We start from the raw sequence: 21379 nt of genomic DNA on the forward strand, positions 1-21379 counted from the left end.
AGATAAAGCTGGGGCTGAAGTATGCACTGATTCTCATTAATAAAATATTAAAATAAACAATGTTTATTCTTTTGGAATAGTTTGTGTTTCAAACCACCATCCTCAGCTTTTCTATCACCTCAGCTGCTCAGTCACACAGCAGGCCAGTACCTCCAGTTTGTTCGGAGATTTAGAAGATATGCTATGTCACGAAAGGCTCTTGCAAATGTTAATAGGTGTACGGTGGAGAGCATTCTGACTGGTGCATCATAACCTGGTATGGAGGCTCCAATGCACAGGATCGCAAGACCTTGCAGAGGGTCGTACTATCAGCCAGCTATCGATCGTCACAACTCTCTCCACCGTCGAGGACATCCTTAAGCACTAGTGCCTCAAGAAGGTGGCCTTCGGAAAAAAATTAATCTCTATCAAAAGGGCTTAATAGCAATAATTTATGATCTAATTATGAAAATACATCCAGAGACACTTGATAATATTAAGAATGAATGGGAAAGAGAACTCCAGATACTTTTATCCACAGAGACAAGGAAGAAAACTCGTAAATTAGTTAATACATCCTGAATGTGTGCCAGACACTCTTTGATACAGTTTAAGGTGGTTCATGGGACCCATTTGTCGAAGGATAAGTTAGCCCGATTTTATCACCATTTTAATCCTATATGTGACAGATGTAAGTCGAAGGTGGCTTTCCTGACACGTATGTTTTCGTCCTGTCCTCTTTTGGAGAAATATTGGAAAAGCATTTTTAATATTATTTCAACTGTATTGAACATTGATTTACAACCTCACCCAATCACTGCAATTTTTGAGTTACCAATGATGGAATCTGGCCATTTATCTGCTGCTGCTTGTTATGTGATTGCCTTTGCTACATTACTGGCCAAGCGATCTATTTTGTTTAAATGGAGATATCCAATACTTCCCACCACTTTTCAATAGTCTTCTCAAATAATATCGTGTTTAAACTTAGAAAAACATAAGAGTGGTACTGTTGATTCTTTGCTTAAATTTGAGGAAGTTTGGAGTCCATTTATTCAATACTTTCATATGATATAGATCCCATTTCTATAATCTTTGAACTTAGAGGAGCGGAGTTGACGACATATGAGAAATGTCAGTCCGGGTTTTTTTCTTTTGTATTTTTTTTAGTTTGTTTCTATGTATTACTTATTTTTTTTCGATTCAGGGGTTCTTTTTTATACAATAAATCTTTTTCTTTCCCTTTTTAATTTTTTTTGTAATATATTCGTTTACTAAGAGACCGTAGGGCCCAGAATATATTTTTTTTCATGATTATATATGGCATGATTGACCTCCCGATCTGTTTGTATCACGTGTATCATCACCGATGCTATATGTATTCATCTGTATTAATTTGAAAATTAATGAAGAGATCGAAAAAGAAAGAAAGCCTGTTGCATCGATCATTAGGGACCATATGGGACACACCCTCTTCCTGCTGCAGAAGCCTGAAGACCCACACTCAATGATTCAGAAACAGCATCCCCCCCCCCACCATATGATTTCTGAATGGTCCAGGAAAATGACCTAAATTGTTCCTTTTTTTTCCCAGTATTTCTTTATCATTACCATGTTGTGTTTTTTGCACTGTACTGCTACCCAAAGCAACAGATTTTACATCTTATAAAGGAGTGATAATAAATCTGATTCTGACACAGCCCGGAGAAGTGTTTATTGATACATTGAAGCAAGGCTTTCCTGGCCAAGACAGGTGGGACTGCAGTCAATGCAGTATTAGATTACAATATTCCGGGTTATTGCTATGTGTGTTGGTCATTACAAAGCCCGAGGGACCCTGGTGGCTCCAGTGAGAACTGGGAGATGGAGCCTGGTCAGAAACATGGGCAGATCTGCAGACAGAAGTTAACCAGGATGGGACCCAGGTGTGTGGACAGAGCGGTTTGGAAATGGGGCCAGGTGTCTGGAGTTTGGTTGGGAAGAGAGCCAGGTGTACCGAAAACCCATGGATGGGAACGGGCCGGTGTGCAGAGGGAATGGGAGCAGGTGTGTGAACAGAAACCGGCTGGGAACGGGGAGAGATGTGGGGATGGAATGCATTGGGAATGGGGCCGAGTGTGTGGCTGGGAGTGTAGGCAGGAATATCCAGAGGGAGTGAGATGTGTGGGAGGGTGGGAGAGGTGCAGCAGTGGAAAGGAAACTCTAAGTCACAGAATGGATGGTGTCAGACAGTGAGGGAGACTGTGTCTGTGTGTGTGTGTGTGTGTGTGTGTGTGTGTGCGTGTGCGCGCGTGTGTGTGTGCACGCATTAAGTTCCTTTTAGACCCCAACAAAGAAATTTTGTTTCATGCTAATTTTGCCTGCTTTCTATCAATTTGTGTACAATTTATCCAAAGCAAGATATTACATGCTGATGGCTCTTTTAAATGGTGCCGTTACTTATTTTTTGATGTGAAACAATTGGCTAACATCCTGATCAGAAAATCATTCACTGGAGGAAAGTTACTATCCCGTGGACAATATGTTTCGCTGGTGGCGTGTTCATTCCAAAAGCAGAAGTTAGTGTTCCATACTAGATTTCCAATCACCTGATCAAAGCCATATTTCACTTTGAGATCGTCTTTTTATCGATGTATAAATTCCACTGCATGAATCTAGAAAAGCTGTAGGCACCAAATCACTGAGTGATTTTGTGGAAATATTTCTCAACTCCGGATATGGTTTCTCCATGTCTAACTATCTGAATGTAATTCATTGCCTCCTTTGGTGTGAGAATTTCACTTACTTCAAGAAAAATACTTCTGCTGCATTGAAAGGACGTCCTCCTGTTTATGCTCAACAAGGCAAATAAGTTAGTGACCTCCAAACATGAAAAGACGAACATGGATGAGTGGGGCCGAAGCGCCTGTTTCCATACTGTACAGCTCGAGGACACAATGACTTCCCAGCTCATGGTGGACAAGGCACGTCAGTATCTTCCAGGAGAGAATCAACACGTGTCATTCCTCTTTGTTCATCTCACATTTTCCCTCATGGTCCGACACACATCAGTTATTCTTCAATCTCCAAAGAACGCAGTGGCAAAGCTTCAGCCTCACATCTGATGTCAACATCAGCTACCCTGAAAGATCGAGCAATCTCTATGGAGGGTGCTCCAGTGTTCTACATTCTCAGTTCCAGCCAATCACCACCATCCAGGAGCTCCGACGTCGTCAAGTTGGTCGACCAATGAAACTCTAAGGAATTTTGATGAGCAACAAATCAGCATGCAAACACCTTTTAAAATTTAAGCAGCATTCCCGTCCTATTTTGTATTCCTTCAGCTGCACTGACCCAGACAAGTGGAGGATATTTGATCATTGGAACTATCCCTTTACAGAGGGAATGGTCTGCTGGTTACCCAGCTTCTTGCTCTTGCAGTGACTGTATATATGTGGCCGGTTCAGTGCACCTTCCAGTCGATGGGGATTCCCAGGTCTGTGAAGCAGGAGACCAGGCAATGGTATTGCTATTGATTGTCAAGCACAGTGAAACATGTGAAGAAGACAACATATCAACTATAAAGAAAAACAAAATCCAGTGAAAAGATATATCTGAATGAATTACGATGCATAAAAGAGAGAGCCACCAACAGTTTGCTGAGCATTAATATGACTTACTGTCCTGCCCGACCTCATGCAACAGGGTAAACGTTTTGCAAGGTAATTTACAATGAAGGAGGCTTAACGACTCGTCACGAATCAGCAACAAAAGAAACACACTGAGCATGATTTAGGGTTAAAAACTATTTTATTAATTACTACTTATGATAATACGTAAAATAAAAGTAAAAACGTTAGTATGTTAGAATTCAAAAATGTTAAACCTCGAACGTTAACCCCAAAAACTAAACTCGTCGCGCATGTGTGTGTGACAAAGTCCAAAAATCTAAGTTCCGGAATGGTTCTTAAAGTTCAGTTCCGCAATCCATAAGGTGAAACATGAGCAAGGGCTTCTTCAACAACCACCGTTGTCAGAAGATAAGACGTAGACGTAGAGAAACATAGAGAGAGTAAATACGAACTCCAAATGTTCCACGATGGAACCCAAACGACACTCCAGTTTACTCGGTAGTGACTTCCTCACCCCGAAAAGCATCCGAATCGTGGTCGTCCACACACAAATACCTGTTTCCTTCTACAGGTCAGCAACAAAGTGAACTCCACCGGATTACTTCCAACTTCCATACATGGATTTCAGTGGCAAACACAGTTATTGTTTCTCATCCATCGATAGAGAAAAGAAGCAGGCTGGTGTCTCTCTCTCCCTTCTCTCTCTCTCTCTCCCTCCTTCTTCTTCTGACTTCTTCAACAACGTCATTACGTCCTTTATCTTCTATTGACGTAAGCACGCCCCCCACACACATACACACACACTCTCTATCTACGTAACAGACTCAACGTTCAAGTGATTTCCTTTGAACACAGTGGATAAGGCAGCAGACAGCACAATGTGTGGAGGTGCACTGTTTGTTCTACGTTTCACTACACACAGAATTAACTCCTCAAGTTGCCGTCAGTTTGATGGTGAATCAAAGTCAACACCAACAGTTCTTCCATCTTGGAATCAGAAAATCTCGACGTGCAACACTCACTATCTGCTGAGTCTCCACAGTCGCTGGCAGTCGATTAATCCTTCTTTAGTTTTACACCAGCTGCTATTTCCCTTAGTGATCAATGTTCTTTATTACACAAACCGATCTTCCTTCATTTATCATTTACCCAACTATTCCAATAAATAGTCATTTGGATGCTTGATCTGCTTCCATTGTTTTCTCTAATTCCGTGCAATAATAGTTATTTTTTGAAAAATGCTTCAGCCCTAATCCTATAATATCCAATTTTCCAAAATTTAAATCTTCAAAGGTAATTTACTTTTTACCTTCTTTCTTCTAATATTTCACAGAGACATGGCTCACTCCCAATTCTCCTGACACAGCGCTCCAGCCCGAGGGTTTCTCAATCCACTGCATGGACCAGACGGCAGCGTCCGGTAAGGGAAAAGGCGGCAGAGTCTGCTTTAAGATAAACTCGTCGTGGTGGATGGAGGTGGCGGTCTTGTCCCATTCCTGCTCCACTGAGCTGGAACATCTGACCGTTCTACGTACCTAAGGAGTTCTCCGCCGTCATCCTGACTGCAGTTTACATCTCACGTCAGGCAGACATCAAGCTGGCACTTGAGGAACTGAGTGTTGTAATCAACAAGAACGAAGGGGTGTACCCCGACGCCTGGCACATCGTGGCGGGAGACTTTAATCAGGTGAGCTAGAAGAAGTCTCTGCCTAACTACGATAAACACGTCACCTGCAATTCTAGAGGACTCAACGCACTCGACCAGTGCTGTACCACCATCAAGAACGCCGACTGCTCCATCCCTCGCCTGCACTTTGGTAAATCCACCTGGCTGTGCTTCTTCTGCCTGCGTACAGACAGAGACTGAAGAGCATGGCACCGGTGAAGAAGACGATGAAGAGCTGGAAGGCAGAGGCGGAGGAGCGAATTCGGGATTGCTTCGAGTCGGTGGACTGGACCATGCTCTGGGATTCATCAGTGGACCTTAATGAATATGCCACAGTCGTCAACGACTTCATAAGGACATGCGTGGACCAGTGTGGACCCACAAAAACAGTCGGAGTCTTCTCCAGCCAGAAGGTCTGGATTAACCAGGAGATTTGTAATCTGCTGCAGGCTAGATCTGTGGCGTTTAGGGCTGGCGATCCAGAGTCGTATAAGAAGTCCTGGTATGACGTCCAGTGGGAAATTGCAAACGCAAAGAGGCAATTCTAGGCCAAACGAACGACAGATGGACGATCAACAGCTGTGGCAGGGCTTGCACAATATAACTTCCTACAAGGCAAGATCGGGTAGCATAAGTGGCAACTACCCATCGCTCCTGGATGAGCACAATGCCTTTTATGCAAGCTTTTACAGCGAGAACTTTGACACCCCCCCACAAGCCCCCAAATCTCCGGATCCCTGTATTCTCAGTCTCTGAGGCCGACATCCGGGCATCCTTCAAGAAGGTGAATCCACAAAAGGCGTCTGGTCCAGACGGTGTACCTGGCTGAGTACCAGAGATCTGTGAGGACCAACTGGCTGGAGTGTTTACAGACATATTCAATTTCTTGCTTCTGTGGTCTGCTGCAAAGAGGTATCAATTGTACCAATGCCTAAGAAGAGCGTGGTGACCAAACTCAAAGACACCTCAGCAGTTCGGTGGCACTTACATCAACCGTAATGAAGTGCTTCGAGAGGTTGTTGTGAAGCAAATCAACTCCTGCCTCAGAGATGGATACATAGATAGTAACTAAGAAAACCTACAGCACAATTCAGGCCCTTCGGCCCACAAAGCTGTGCCGAAAATGTCCCTACCTTAGAAATTACTAGCCTTACCCATAGGCCTCTATTCTCCTAGGCTCAATGTACCTATCCAAAATTATTTTAAAAGACCCTATCGTAACCACCTCCACCACCGTTGCCGGCAGCCGCTTCCATGTGCTCACCACTCTCCGAGTAAAAAAAAATTATCCCTGATATCTCCTCTCTACCTACTCCCAAACATCTTAAACCTGGATCTGCTTCAAATTCCATACCGCCACAATGGGTCGACATCAAATGTGATTTCTCTGGCTTCTCAATCTGCTTTGGACCATCTAGACAACAGGCTCCTGTTCATCGACCCACATTGGTCTTCAACACAATCATCCTATCCAAACTCATCATCAAGTTTAAGACCTGGGCCTCTGTGCCTCCCTCTGCAACTGGATACTCGACTTTCTCATCAGCAGACCTCAGTCAGTGAGGATTGATAACAACATCTCCTCCTCGCTGACTATCAACACAGGGTCACCTCAAGGGTGCGTGCTTAGCCTCCTGTTCCACTGTCCAGACACACATGACTGTGTGACTAAGCACAGCTCCATATAAAGGTTTGCCGACAACACAACTGTTGTTGGATGAATCACAGGTGGTGATGAGTCAGCTTACCGGAGCGAGATAGGACACCTGGTTGAGTGGTGCTGCAACAACAACCTCTCACTCAACGTCAGTAGAACTAAAGAGCTGATCAATGACTTCAGGAAGGGGGAGGAGGGCGAACATGCACCAGTCTACGCTGATTGGTGGTGGAGAGAGTCAGGATCTTTAAATTATAGGCGTTAAAATATCGGATGACCTGCATATAGATGCAATTACAAGGAAAGCGCTCCAGCATCTTTTCTTTCTTCGGTGGTGAAGAAGGTTCCACTTGTCACTGAAAATTCAAACAAACTTCAGCAGATGTACTGTCGAAAGTATCCTGACTCGTTCCATCATGGTCTAAACGGCAAATCGAATTTGCAGAGAGTAGTGGATTCTGCCCTGTACATCACAGGCACATCCCTCCCCACCATCGGTAGTATCTACAGGAGGCGCTGCCTCAAGAAGGCAACATCCATCATCAATGATCCCCATGAATCCGGGCCGGACCATCTTCTCGCAGATACCATTGGGCAGGAGGTGTCGAAGCCTGAAGTCCCACACCACCAGGTTCAAGAACAGATACTTGCCTTCAACCGTTTGGTTATTGAACCGACCGGCACAATTCTCATCACGAAAGTTTACCAACACGATGACACTGAAAGTTGCCTCACAGGTGGATAGGGTAGTTAAGAAAGCTTATGGGATGTTAGATTTCATAAGTCGGGGGATCGAGTTTAAGAGCTGCGAGGTAATGACGCAGCTCTACGTTGGAAAGGGTGCAGAGGAGATTTACCAGGATGCTGTTTGGAGAGTGTGGATTATGAGGAGAGACTAAGGAAGCTAAGGCTTTACTCTTCGGAGAGAAGGAGGATAAGAGGAGACCTGATAGAGGTGTACAAAATATTAAGAGGAATAGATAGAGTAGACAGCCAGCGCATCTTTCCCAGAGCACCAATGCTCAATACAAGAGGGCATGGCTTTAAAGTAAAGGGAGATATCAGAGGGAGGTTTTTCACCCCGAGAGTGGTTGGTGTATGGAATGCGCTTCCTGGGGTGGTAGTGGAGGCAGATACACTGGTCAAATTCAAGAGATTGTTAGGTAAGCATATGGAGGAATTTAAAATAGGAGGATATGTGGGAGGAAGGGATTAGATAGTCTTAAGCGAGGTTTAAAGGTCGGCGCAACATGATGGGCCGAAGGGCCTGTATTGCGCTGTAGCTATGGTTCTATGGTTTAGGACTAAAATTGACCATTCTTTTGTTCCCAATTCTGTTATGTTCCTTCTGTGAATGCTGCTTATCTGATGCTGCTGCAAGTAAGTTTTTCATTGCACCTGTGCATACAGGTACTTGTGCACATGACAATGAACTCGACCTTGACTTTGACTTTGATCATTCCACCAACTAAGTCCAAAGTGTCTGTTGAATTTTTAATGCCAAAAACTTCTTATTCCAGGTTGCTATGTTCAATGGGCCAAAAATAGCTTTCACCAATTACATCCACCCTTTAAGAATTTTGTTATATTTCTTGGAAAAAATGGAAGCAGGAATCCACATTACATATGTTTATTCATCAAAACAATTATTGGCATCAGCTGCTTTTAGTTGTTTGTTTCTATCAATTAACTTGGCATCAGAAACAAAGATGCCTTCTTAATCTGCTTCTTGGTGACTGCTTCCGGGTATAAGTATAACAGACTGTGATTGCAGAGTATTGTGTGCTTCAAGTTTTCAAAAGAAGTGCATGGAGTTGCACGTATATTGGGGTTGGCCACTTGCTATTCCATCGTGGCAGTTATCGGCATTCCTGGTAAAGTATTGGTGTTAATTATCTATCTGCAAAACGTTGTGAAATGTTGCATCACTGCTGTGTTTACTGGGATTGTTGCTTTCTGTCAATTGTGGATTTTTACCCCTCTGTTTTTCTCCCAGTATCATTAATACCCTTTAATGGTTTTCTCCCATTGGTTGTACAATTTGAATTGAATATTCGATTCCTTTTAAATTTTATTTCTTTGGACTGCACATTTCATCAGAATAAGCAGAACAGTTTCTACTTTGCAACTCCTCATCTTCAATGGTTTTGATACCCAGTATGTCATCTCTTCTGGTTCTGATGGTGAACACCAAACGATAATGGAAGCAAATTCTTTTCTTAAGGCATTTCTATGAACAGTTTTAAACAAAATATGACACTAAATTTACATTAAGAAGTTTAAAACAGGATGCGGAGTGTTTAGAAAACAGCATGAGAATATTGAAATAGTGGAACTGAGGATCCAGTAGGTCAATCAGTGTGGGATGGGTATTTGAACTGGAGATTTTGTGATTCAATGTACTGGCTGCAGAGAGGTGACGAAAGTGATTTTATGGAGAGTGCAATGTGGAAGATCGGTCATTGATAAATCCAGATGGATAGGATTTTAGCTCAAATAAGTGGATGCAAGATGAAGGGTGCGTAGTGTAAAAGGACTTGATACGGGTATTCTTGGTCAAAGGAGAAAAAATGTGGGTTATGTTAAAGTATATGTAAATTGGACAAGCCAGGTTACTGGTGCTGCATGTGGGAGGGAGCGGACTGAAATCCAATTATTTTTCTTCGTTGTCTCACACACACACATTAAAAAACCAAAAGACACACCACACACTACATGTATTCAAAAAAGTAGATGCTGCACACATAAAATATACACCACCCACAAAAAGCACACCGCATCCACCACACACACAAAATACAAAACACTTTCGCACTGCACACAACTACACATATCAGACCACAACATCACACAGAATCTCACTCCCACCACACACACACACACACGCGCGCACGCGCGCGCGCGCACACACACACACACACACACACACGTGCGCGCGCGCACACGAACGCACACTCACTCCGTCTGTCTTCCTCTGTTGCAGCTAACTTGGCTGTGATTGGGGCAATGTTCCGCAGACGATGTGGTCTTTCCAGATGTATCACTGTCTAGCTGTTGTCGATGGCGGTGACGGATCTCCTGGTCATTATCATAGGGGTGATATTAATCTATATTGTTCCCATCGATTTCCCATACAGTTTCTTGACTATCACTCCGGCCTGCAGTGTGAAATTTGTGGTAGGTGATGCCGTAAGAGACTGCTCTCTCTGGATGACGGTGATGTTCACCTTTGATTGCTTTGTTGCTATTTGCTGCCAAAAACTGAAAATGAAATATTGCACGGAGCGAACGGCGGCTGTGGTGATCGGAACGGTTACTGTCCTGAGCGTATCAAAAATGTATTTCTCTATTTTGTGTATGAACCTCCAAAAAAACCGAACCCACACCGTGCAGTCAGCATATTCTATCTCCCCTGGCTGGATAGAATATGACTGGATCGACAGCATTTTAACCCCGCGTATGGCACTTGTTCTAATTTTGCTGTTCAATTTCCTAACTATCAGACACATTTTAAGGGCCATTAGAATCTGCAGGAGACTCCAGGGCGGTGGGAACATCGAGAGACAGAGCAACCCGGATATGGACAGTCGCAGGAAATCTATCGTCCTGCTCCTAAGTATCTCGAGTATCTTCATCCTCTTGTGGCTACTGGTACTGATAACTTTCCTCTACATTCGCATGACAGTCATCACTTACTTTTACAGGTTCCAATTTCAGTGACTCAGTTTTCCCTCTGGAAGAAAGCGGGTACGTGCTTCAGGTCTTGTGTTCCTGCGTGAACCCATTTATTTATGCAGGGACACAGAGTAAGATCAGAGACGAGATAAAGCTGGGGCTGAAATATCTACTGACTCTCATTAATAAAGTACCAAAGTAAACAATTTTTATTCTTTGGGTGCAGTTTATGTTGCAAACCGCCTTCATCTTGTTCTCTGTAATCTCATCTGCATAGATTTATACAGCACGGAAGCAGGCTCTTCTGTCCACCAACTCCATGCCGACCATCAAGCTCCTATTTACAGTAATCCTTTTTTTATTCTCCCCACACTCCCATCATCTCCCCCCATATTCTACCACTCACCTACACACAGGGGCAACATACAGCTGCTTAGAAACCTCGCAAGCACACATCTTTGGTATGTGGGAGGAAACCCATGCGGTCACAGGGAGAACGTGCAAACTCCACACAGACAGCACCAGAGGACAGGATCGAACCTGGGCTTTGGAGCTGTGAGACAGCAATACGACCTGCTGTCCCACTGTGCCGACCACTTGCAACAAGTTCGATGAATTAGCAGTCCTAAGATGGGTGGTATCCTGCACATTACAGAGGTCTGTCACAAGGAAGAGAGCTGAATATCCTGGAATATTTATTAGTGTTGCAGAGCGGTTGGCAGATTCACCAACAGGAAGGAGCAGGGTCGGTCTGATAACACAACAACATTAGGACACTGGTAAGAAAAGAACATGAAGTGCCAGTAAGTGGAATCGTCTTAGGGGGTAATTGGAAAGGACAGAAAAAATCTGTCAGTCCCCCTATTGGACAAGAAGAAAATAAGGGCTTAAAACTTGGGTCAAGCAATCAATCTGGGCTCATCGTCAACTGTCCATTTCCCTCCACAGATGCTGCTCGACCCACAGGATTCCTCCAGCAGTTTGTGTGTTGCTCCACATTCCAGCATCTGCAGTCTCTTATGTCTCCTGTGTTAACTCCTTCTTGGCTGGCAATTCAAATTGGCAGATGTGGCCTTGAGGATGTAAGTTCATTGAATGCCGGTGAGACGGGTTGCTTGAACATTATGTTGGAGGTGCAATCGGAGGCAGGATACTTAAAGATAAACAAAACGAAATAAAGAAGCTGCAGATGCTGGAAATCTGAAATAAAAGTAGAAAATGCTAGAAATACTCGGGTCAGACAGCGTCTGTGGGAAGTAAGAGTTCACGTTTCGCATCAAAGGTCTCTTTGTCAGAACTGTGGGAGGGTGGGGATGGGTGCTTGACTCCATCCCACTGCAACCAGTTCAGGCCAGTCTTGATCCCACTACTGGAGGCAATTTAATGTCAGCGTTAGTGTTACAGAGGGATATGGGCCAAACGTGGGCAAACTGGGCTCGCTTAGATGGGTATCTTGGTCAGCATGGAAAGGTTGGGCTGAAGGGTCTGTTTCCGTGCTCTGTGCTTCTCTGTCTCCTGATAGACAAGGAGTTGAAAAGGTCACGCGATGACTCAGTAAATTACCAGACCTCAGGAGCAGACGGCATCCCCACAGAAACATGGCTGAGGGAATGATAGGACTGGCAGCTCGGTACTCCATGATGCAGATGTGATAGGCTAAAAATGTAATGGGACTTCAGGAGTAGACGGATGAGGGAAGCTGTGTGTGCGTGTGTGTGTGTGTGTGTGTGTGTGTGTGTGTGTGTGTGTGTGTGTGTGTGTGTGTGTGTGTGTGTGTGTGTGTGTTTATGTGTTTCATTACCTCTCTCACACACGTGAACAACCACACTGACTACAAACTGCCATCCTGAAAATCACCCGTTTAATTTCCACTCTCTGCTTTCCTGTTCTTCTAACTCACAAATACCAGGAACCCAAATTCTGAATTAAGAAACCCTTAAATTGCAGCGTTTTGTAAACCTAGTGTCTACGTTTATCTACCCAGCCAATTACAGCTTCAAAATATTCCAATAGATTTATTAAACGAAATTACCATTTTTAAAATCTGTTTTGACTTTTCCCAATCATATTTTGATTTTCCACATACCCTGCAGACCCAATTTGTTGCAGGAGGTTCCAGCATTTGCCTCTCACACTGACGTCAGACTAACTGTGAACAACTTCCTTTTCCTTTCTCTATTTTCTTCAATAACACAGATGCTTCTGTCACCTTTCAGTTTGAAGAGACAGTTCTACAGTCGATGGAAGGTTTATGAATTGGAATCATCGTCTGTGTAGATATCTCTGTGAATTCCCTGGATATCGGCCATCAAGCCCAGCAAATTCGTTGAGTTACGTTCCAATTCATATTTTACTTCCTCTCTCCATCGATTACCTCACACGTTTCCATAATCCTCCTAATTCTCATGGTCTCTGCTGTTTTTAATCAATAATCAATGTCTTCTTTCAGTCTCCCTTTCACTTTTGTTATCTGCGGTCACACTGTGTGTCCTGTCCCAATTCATTCCAGAGTGATATTTATTACATCATGAATCGTGTGGCTGAACGTATGCCGATGCTGATACAGGGAGTCAGAGCAGGAAATACAGAGGGGAAAGTGAGTGAGGAGGAAAAGTGCACGAGAGAGAGAGAGAGAGAGAGAGAGAGAGAGAGAGAGAGAGAGATAGTCAGTTGAATCAATAGAAATAAAATAAAAGGATGGGACAGAGAAGGAGAAAGAGCAGGTGGAGAGGTGTGATAAAGATGAAAGGAAGCAAACGTGAAGGAGACCAGTTGTCACAGGTGAAGAGAAAGGCACGGAGAGAGAAAGTAGAAGCAGAGAGAATATGACAGAGGGCAGGCACCAAAACAGAAAGATTTTTGCAGACAAGATGGAGAAAGAGTGAGAGACAGAGAATGTGGAAAAACTGATCCCACGTCCACCGCCACCAATTGAAACAGTATTGCCGCTTGCTTGAATGACATAAAGGGAAACCAGTTTATACATTTAGAACACGCTTTGACACCTCAGAACTTCAATGTGATTCACGACAAACTTTGGTGTCAGAGTTTGATCCATTTCAACACAGTTATGTTTCCTGGATTAAGTGAATGCTTAATCAGATTAATACATTTAATTCAGGTAAATGCAAGGTGTTGCTTGTAGTCAGACAACTCAGGGCAGGACTTGCACAGTAAATGGTTGGGTCATGGAGCGTATTGTAGAAGAGAGAGATACAGGGGTCAGGTACATAGTTCCTTGCGAAGTGTCAGCACAGGTGGACAGGACAGTGAAGAAAGCATTTGGCACACTTGGCTTCATCGGTCAGGATACTGAGTACAGGAGTTGGGACATCATGTTACAGCAGTGTGAGGCATTGGTCAGGCCTGGAGTAATGCGTACAGTTCTGGTTGTCCTTCTACAGGAAGGATGTCATGAAATTAAAAAGGGAGTAAAAAAGCTTTAAGAGGATGTTGCTGGGACTGGAAGGGTTGATTTATAAGGAGAGGCTGGACAGGCGAGGTTTTTTTCCTGCAGCACAGGTAAATGAGGGGTGACCTTACAGAGGTTTGTAAAATCATGAGGAACTTAAATAAGATGAAGAACAACAGTCTGTTCCCAAGGGTAGGGGAGTCCAAAACTAGAGGGCACAGGTTTAAAGTGAGGGGGGAATGATTTAAAAAGGACTTGAGGGGGAGCTTTTTCACGCAGAGTGTGGCCGTATACGGAACGAGCCACCAGAGGAAGTGGTAGACATGGGTACATTTACAACGTTTAAAATACATTTGGATAGGTAAGTGGATGAGAAATTTTGAGAGGGATATGGGTCAAACATAGACAAATGGTAATACCTCAGGAAAACAATTTCGCCAACATGGATGAGTTGGGCCGAAGGGCCTGTTTTCCGTCCTGTATAGCTCTATAACAGCCCTGCTCACGGTGGACAAGGCACATCAGCTGGACTCACATTTACATTCCAGGAAAGAATTAACATTTGTTGTTCTTTTTTATCCCTCACATTTTTTTCCAAAATCTATTGAAAAAAAACATTGGAATGAATTACGATATATACTGAAGCTACTAACAGTTTGCCGAGCATTAATATGACTTATTGTCGTGCCCGACCTCATGCAATAATGTGGACATTTTGCAGGGTAATTTACAATAAAAAGGCTCAACTACTCAACGTTCAAGTGATTTCCTTTGACCACAGTGGAGACTGCTGCAGACAGCACAATGTGTGGAGGTGCACTGCTTGTTCCACATTTTGCGACACACTGAATTAACTTCTTAAATTGCCGTCAGTTTGGTGGTGAATGAAAGTCAACACAAACACTTCTGCTATCTTAGAATCAGAAGATCTCGACCTGCAACACTCACTATCTGCTGAGTCTCCACAGTCCATGAAAGTCTATTCATCCACCAGCTCCCATTACTCTTGGTGATCAATGCTCTTCATTATACAAACCGAGCATCCTTCATCTATCGGTTACCCAAGTATTCCAATAAATAATTATTTGAATCCTTGAATTGCTTCGACTGTTGTCTCTAATTCTGTGCAATGATAAGACTTGTTGGTCGGATGCTTCAGCCTTAACCCTCTAATATCCAGTTTTCCAAAAATTAAGTCTTGAATAGTGATACACCTTTCACATTCTTACATCTAATATTGACATTTTATCATGGTTAGCACCTTTCTCCCTACTTATTGATATTTGCTCAACTCAAGATTGAAGCGCAGGGTCATAAGGCCCCCCTCTCCCTGACATCCTCTTGGCTAATGTGCAGTCATGATAAAACAAAACTGAGGAGGTCAGAGCAAGATTGATTTATCAGAGGGACATGAGGGACTGCTGTGTACTTTGTTTCACAGAGACATGGCTCACTCCCAACTCACCTGACACAGCGCTCCAGTCTGAGTGTTTCTCGATCCACCGCATGGACCAGACGGCAGCGTCGGGTAAAGGAATAGGCGGCAGTTTCTGCTTTATGATAAACTCGTCGTGGTGCACGGACGTGGCGGACTTGTCCCATTCCTGCTCCCCCGACCTGGAACATCTGGCAGTGAAGTGCCGACCATTCTACCTTCCGCGGGAGTTCTCTGCTGTCATCCTGACTGCAGTCTACCTCTCAGCTCAGGCAGACATCAAGCTGGCGCTTGAGGAACTGAGTGCTGTAATCAACAAGAACGAAGGGACGTACCCCGATGCCTGTCGACATCTCCTCCTGACTGACCATCAACACAGGTGCACCTCAAGGCTGCGTGCTTAGCCCTTTGCTCTACTCTCTATACACACATGACTGTGTGGCAAAGCATAGCTTCATTTACAAATTCACTGAGGTCACCACTGTTGTTGGATGAATCACAGGTGGTGATGAGTCAGCTTACCGGAGTGAGATGTTTCCACAGAAACAATCTCTTATTCAATGTCAGTAAAACTAAAGAGCTGATTGTTGACTTATGGAATGGGAAGGAAGGTGAACATACGTCAATCTACATTGAGGGATTGGCAGTAGAGAGAGTCAGAAGCTTGAACTTATCTGATTACCTGTCCTGGGCACTGAACATAGATGCAATCACAAGGAAGGCGCGCCACTATCTGAATTTTATTAGGAGGTGAAGGAGGTTTGGATTGTCACTGAATACTCTGACAAATTTCCACAAATACACTATTTAAAGTTTCCTGACTGGTTGCATCATGGTCTGAGTGGCAATTCGAATGAGCAGGAATGTGAACATCTTCAGAACTCTGCCCAATTCATCACGGGCTATCCCTCCCCACCATTAGTAGTATCTACAGGAGGCGCTGCCTCAGGAAGAAAACATCCATTATCCAGACCATGCCATCTTCTCGCAGCTACCATGGGGCAGGAGGTACAGACGTCTGAAGTCCCACCCACCAGGTTCAAGAACAGCTACCTACCTTCAACCAGTTGGTTCTTGAACCAAATGGCACAACTATCATCATCAGAGTTTAACAACAGCATGACCACTTTCATCACATTACACTAAAATGAACTTTGTTCTTTTTTATTGATCTAATTGTGTTATTTCTTGCAAAACCTGGGCTTCATTGATGTTTCTATTGTGAATGCTGCTTATCTGATGCAATGTGCCTGTGATTCTGCTGCAATTAAGTTTTTCATTTCACCTGTGCACACATGTACTTGTGCATGTGACAAAAACTCAACATTTAATTTGACTTTGATTCCACAAACTAAATCCAAAGTCTCTGTTCATGTTTAATGTCAAAAACATTTTGTTCCTGCTTGCTGTCTTCGATGGGCTAAAGATAGTTTTTACCAGTTACATCCACCCTTTGAGACTTCCATTAGCTTTCTTGGAAGAAAAGGAAGCAGGATTATACATTACACCCAATTATTCATCAAAACAATTCTTGGCATTAGCTGCTTTCAATTGCTTGTATCAATTAATGTAATTAGCATAAAGAACAAAGATGCTTCCTAACCTGCTCCCTGGTGACTGATGTCCAGTGTAAGTATAACAGACTATGAATGCAATGTATTGTATGCTTAAGGCTTTCAATAGTAATGCATGGAGCTGCACAAATCATCATTGCAGTCATCGGCATTCCTGGTAAATTCTTAGTGTTAATTATCAATCTGCAAAATGTTGTGAGATGTTGCATCACTGCTGTGTTTATTAGGATTGTTGCTATTTGTCAGTGGTAGATTTTACCCCTTTGCTAGTCTCCCAGTATCATCAATATCCTTCAGACATTTTCTCCCATTAGTTGTATCATTTCAATTGAATATTTTATTCATTTTAAATGTTATTTCTTCACAGCATATTTCATCCCAATTGGGGCCAGAGTTTCCTCTTTCCACCTTCTGATGTACAATGGCTTTTATACCTATTATATCATCTTGTTTTCTGATGGTAAACACCCAACTCTCATGGAAACAATTTGTTTCTTATGCCATTTGTATGAACAGTTTCAAAAAGATATGACATCAATTTTATATTAAGTAGTTTAAAACAGGACATGGAAGGTTGAGAACAACATGAGAATGTAGAAATAGCAGAACTGAGGATCCAGTAAGTCAGTAAGTGCAGGATGGGTATTTGAACTGGAGATTTTGTGATTCAGTGTATTGGCTTCAGAGAGGTGATGGAAGTGAATTAACGGAGAGTGTAATGTGTAAGATCAGTCGTTGATGAATCCAGAAAAAAATATTTAAGCTTAAATATGTGGAGGGGAGGAGTGCATGGTGTAATAGGGCTTGATATTGCTATTCTTGGTGATGGAGAAAAATTGTAGGGTATCCCAAACTACATGTGGATTGGACAAACCAGATTACCATTGGTGCATTAGGGGAGGGAGCAGAGTGAAACACACAATTGGTTTGGTGGATAAAAGGGACATCAGAAGGAGCGCAGCTTTGCAGCAGTGATCTGTGATTTAACTGAGTTATGAAGATTTACAATGTTGGCCCAGTTAGTGCACTGTCTCTGTGCCAGTGGAAAAAGCTTCATCCCACTTTTTAGAACATGTCAATAGCGCTCTTCAAATACACATCCAAATGTGGTTTAAATATGCATATATCGCTTTCTGGAAGTGAGTTCCGAATATCCATCTGGGACAACAAAATACACAGCACAGTCATAACAGACAGAAAATACACACCACACTCAATCACAAACACACACTGACTTCTTCTGTCTTCCATCTATTGCAGCTAACATGGCCGTGGTCGGGGTCATGTTCCGCAGACGATGTGGTCTCTCCAGATGTATCACCGTCTCCCTGTTGTCGATGGCGGTGACGGATCTCCTGGTCATTATCACGGGTGTGATATTAAACCGGATTGTTCCCATGACTTTGTCATCCAATTTCCTGACCATCGCTCCGGTCTGCAGTGCTAATGTCTCAGTCGCTTATGCCGTAGGAGACTGCTCCGTCTGGGTGACGGTGATGTTCACTTTTGATCGCTTTGTGGCTATTTGCTGCCAAAAATTGAAAATGAAATATTGCACGGAGCGAACGGCGGCTGTGTGGATCGGAACGGTTACTGCCTTGAGCTGTTTCAAAAATGGATTTAACTATTTAATATATGAACCTCCAAATAAAACCGAGACCACACCGTGCAAAATTAAGTCATCTTATACCTCGCCTGCCTGCCTGGATAGCATATGATTGGATCGAAAGGTTTCTAGTCCCTTGTCTTTCATTTGTTCTAATTTTGTTGTTCAATTTCCCAACCGTCAGGCACATTTTCAGGGCCATTAGAATCCGCAGGAGACTCCAGGAAAGTGGGAACAGTGAAAGACAGAACGACCTGGAGATGGACAGCCTCAGGAAGTCTATCGTCTTGCTCCTCAGTATCTTGGGTATCTTTATCCTCTCGTGGTTACTGGTCCTGATAACTTTCCTTCCCGAGAAGAGATCCCAATGATCCAAATATCTAAAACCATCCCTCCTACACCAACTTCTCAGCCACGCATTTATCTGCCATCTCCTCCTATTCCTACCTTCACTATCGCGTGGTACTGACAGCAATCCCGATATCGCTACCCTAGGCGCTAGGCAGAAGGCTGAGGTCCTGTCCTTCAGCCTTCTGCCTAGCGCGCTAACCTCACTTTTCAGGACTTCATCCCTCTTCCCACCTATGTTGTTGGTACCAACATGAACCACGACTTCTGGCTGTTCTCCCCCTCGCTCTAGAATGGTGTGGACCCGATCAGTGACACCCTGGACCCTGGCATCTGGGAGGCAACATACCATCCGGGATTCATGCTCACTGCGACAGAACTTCCTATCTGTTTCCCTGACTATCAAGTCCCCTATCACTCCTTCCTTCCTCTTCTCCTTTCCTTTCTGAGCAGCAGGGCCGGTCCCAGTGCCACAGAGCTGGCTACTACTGCTTGGACCCGCCAGGTCATCTCCCTCAACAGTCTCCAAAGGGGAAAACCTGTTATTGAGGGGAACAGCTTCCGATGTCCTCTGCTCTATCTGACTGTTCGTTTTCTTTTTCCTTTTCCCTCCCCTGAGAGTCACAATTCTATCTACTTCCTGAACTCCAGAAGTACCTGCTTTAAGGGGTTGACAGTCTCCTGATGAACAGCATCTACAAAACTCTCCCCCTCCCTGATGCTGTGCCGTGTTTGAAGCTGCAACTCCAGCTCATCGAATTTGAGCCGAAGTTCCTCCAGCCTCAAGCAGTTACTGCAGATGTGGCCAGACAGTCTGTGTCTGTGGAAAACATCCAGAGAAAGAAGGTTATCTTCCGCTGACACCTTCAACACTATCAACACCACTGATCTTCGTGTTGTTAGTCATCTCTTCCAGATCACTGAAAATACGGAAAAAAAGCTTTTTATATTAATTTCTCCCCATCCAATATTTTTCCATGACCTGTCCTTTTCTGAAAACACCCAGATGTATGTTTGGAACTCACTTCCCGAAAGCGATATATGCATATTTAAACCACATTTGGATGTGTATTTGAAGAACACTACAGTCATGGTTTTAAAACGTGGGATGAGGTTTTTTCCACTGGCACAGACACAGTGCACCAACTGGCCCAACATTGTAAATCTTCATAACTCAGTTCAATCACAGATCACTGCCGCAAAGCTGCGCTCCCTCGGATGTCCCTTTCACATGCACGTCTTCATCCACCAAACCAATTCTGTATTTCATTCCGCTCCCTCCCCACATGTACCACTAGTCATCTGGTTTGTCCAATTGACAAGTAGCTTCAGATATCCCAAAATGTTTCTCCTTCACCAAGAATACCAATATCAAGCCCTATTACACCATGCACTCCTCCTCTTGCCTCAACTGCTTTGAGCTAAAATCTGCATTCATCAATGTCCGATCTTCCACATTACAATAAATTCACTTTCATCACCTCTCTGCAGCCAGTACATTGAATCACAAAATCTCCAGTTCAAATACCCATCCTGAACTTACTGACTTACTGGATCCTCAATTCCACTATTACAATATTGTCATGCTGTTTTCCAAACACTCCACGTCCTGTTTTAAAGTGATAATATAAATTTTGTGTCAAATTTTGTTTGAAACTGTTCATACCAGTGGCATTAGAAAAGAAATTGCTTCCATTATAGTTGGGTGTTTACCATCGGAATGAGAAGAGATGATATAATAGGGATCAAAACCATTCAAGATTAGAAGTTGTAAAGAAGAAACATTGCCACTCATTATAATAAAATGCACAATGAAGAAATAAAACTTAAAAGGAATAAAATATTCAATTAAAATGGTACAACCAATGGGAGAAAACATTTGAAGGGTATTAATGATACAGAGAGAATAGCAAAGGGGTAAAAATCTCCAACGTACAGAAAGCAACGCTAGTAAACACAACAGCGATGGAACATTTCATGTCATTTCACAGATTGATAATTAACACCAATACTTTACCAGGAATGCCGATGACTGCAATGATGGAATAGCAAATGGCCAACCGCAAGATTTGTGGAACTCCATGCATTGCTATCGAAAGTTTTAACCACACAATACACTGCATTCACAGTCTGTTATATTTATACCGGACATCAGTACCAGGGAGCACATTAGACAGGCGTCTTTGTTTTTTTATGCCATTATATTAATTGAAACAAGCAACTTATGCAGCCATGTCAATTATTGTTTTGAGGAATAACAATAATGTGTGTAATATGTAATTCTGCTTACATTTCATCCAGGAAAACTAACAAAAGTCTTAAAGGCTTGGATGTAATTGGTGAAAAATGTCTTTAGCACCTGACACACAGTGAGCAGAAGCAAGATGTTGTTCAAATGAGAAAATGAACAGACACA

The sequence above is a fragment of the Pristis pectinata genome, chromosome 18 (assembly GCF_009764475.1).
Source record: "Pristis pectinata isolate sPriPec2 chromosome 18, sPriPec2.1.pri, whole genome shotgun sequence".
Classification (NCBI taxonomy): Eukaryota; Metazoa; Chordata; class Chondrichthyes; order Rhinopristiformes; family Pristidae; genus Pristis; species Pristis pectinata.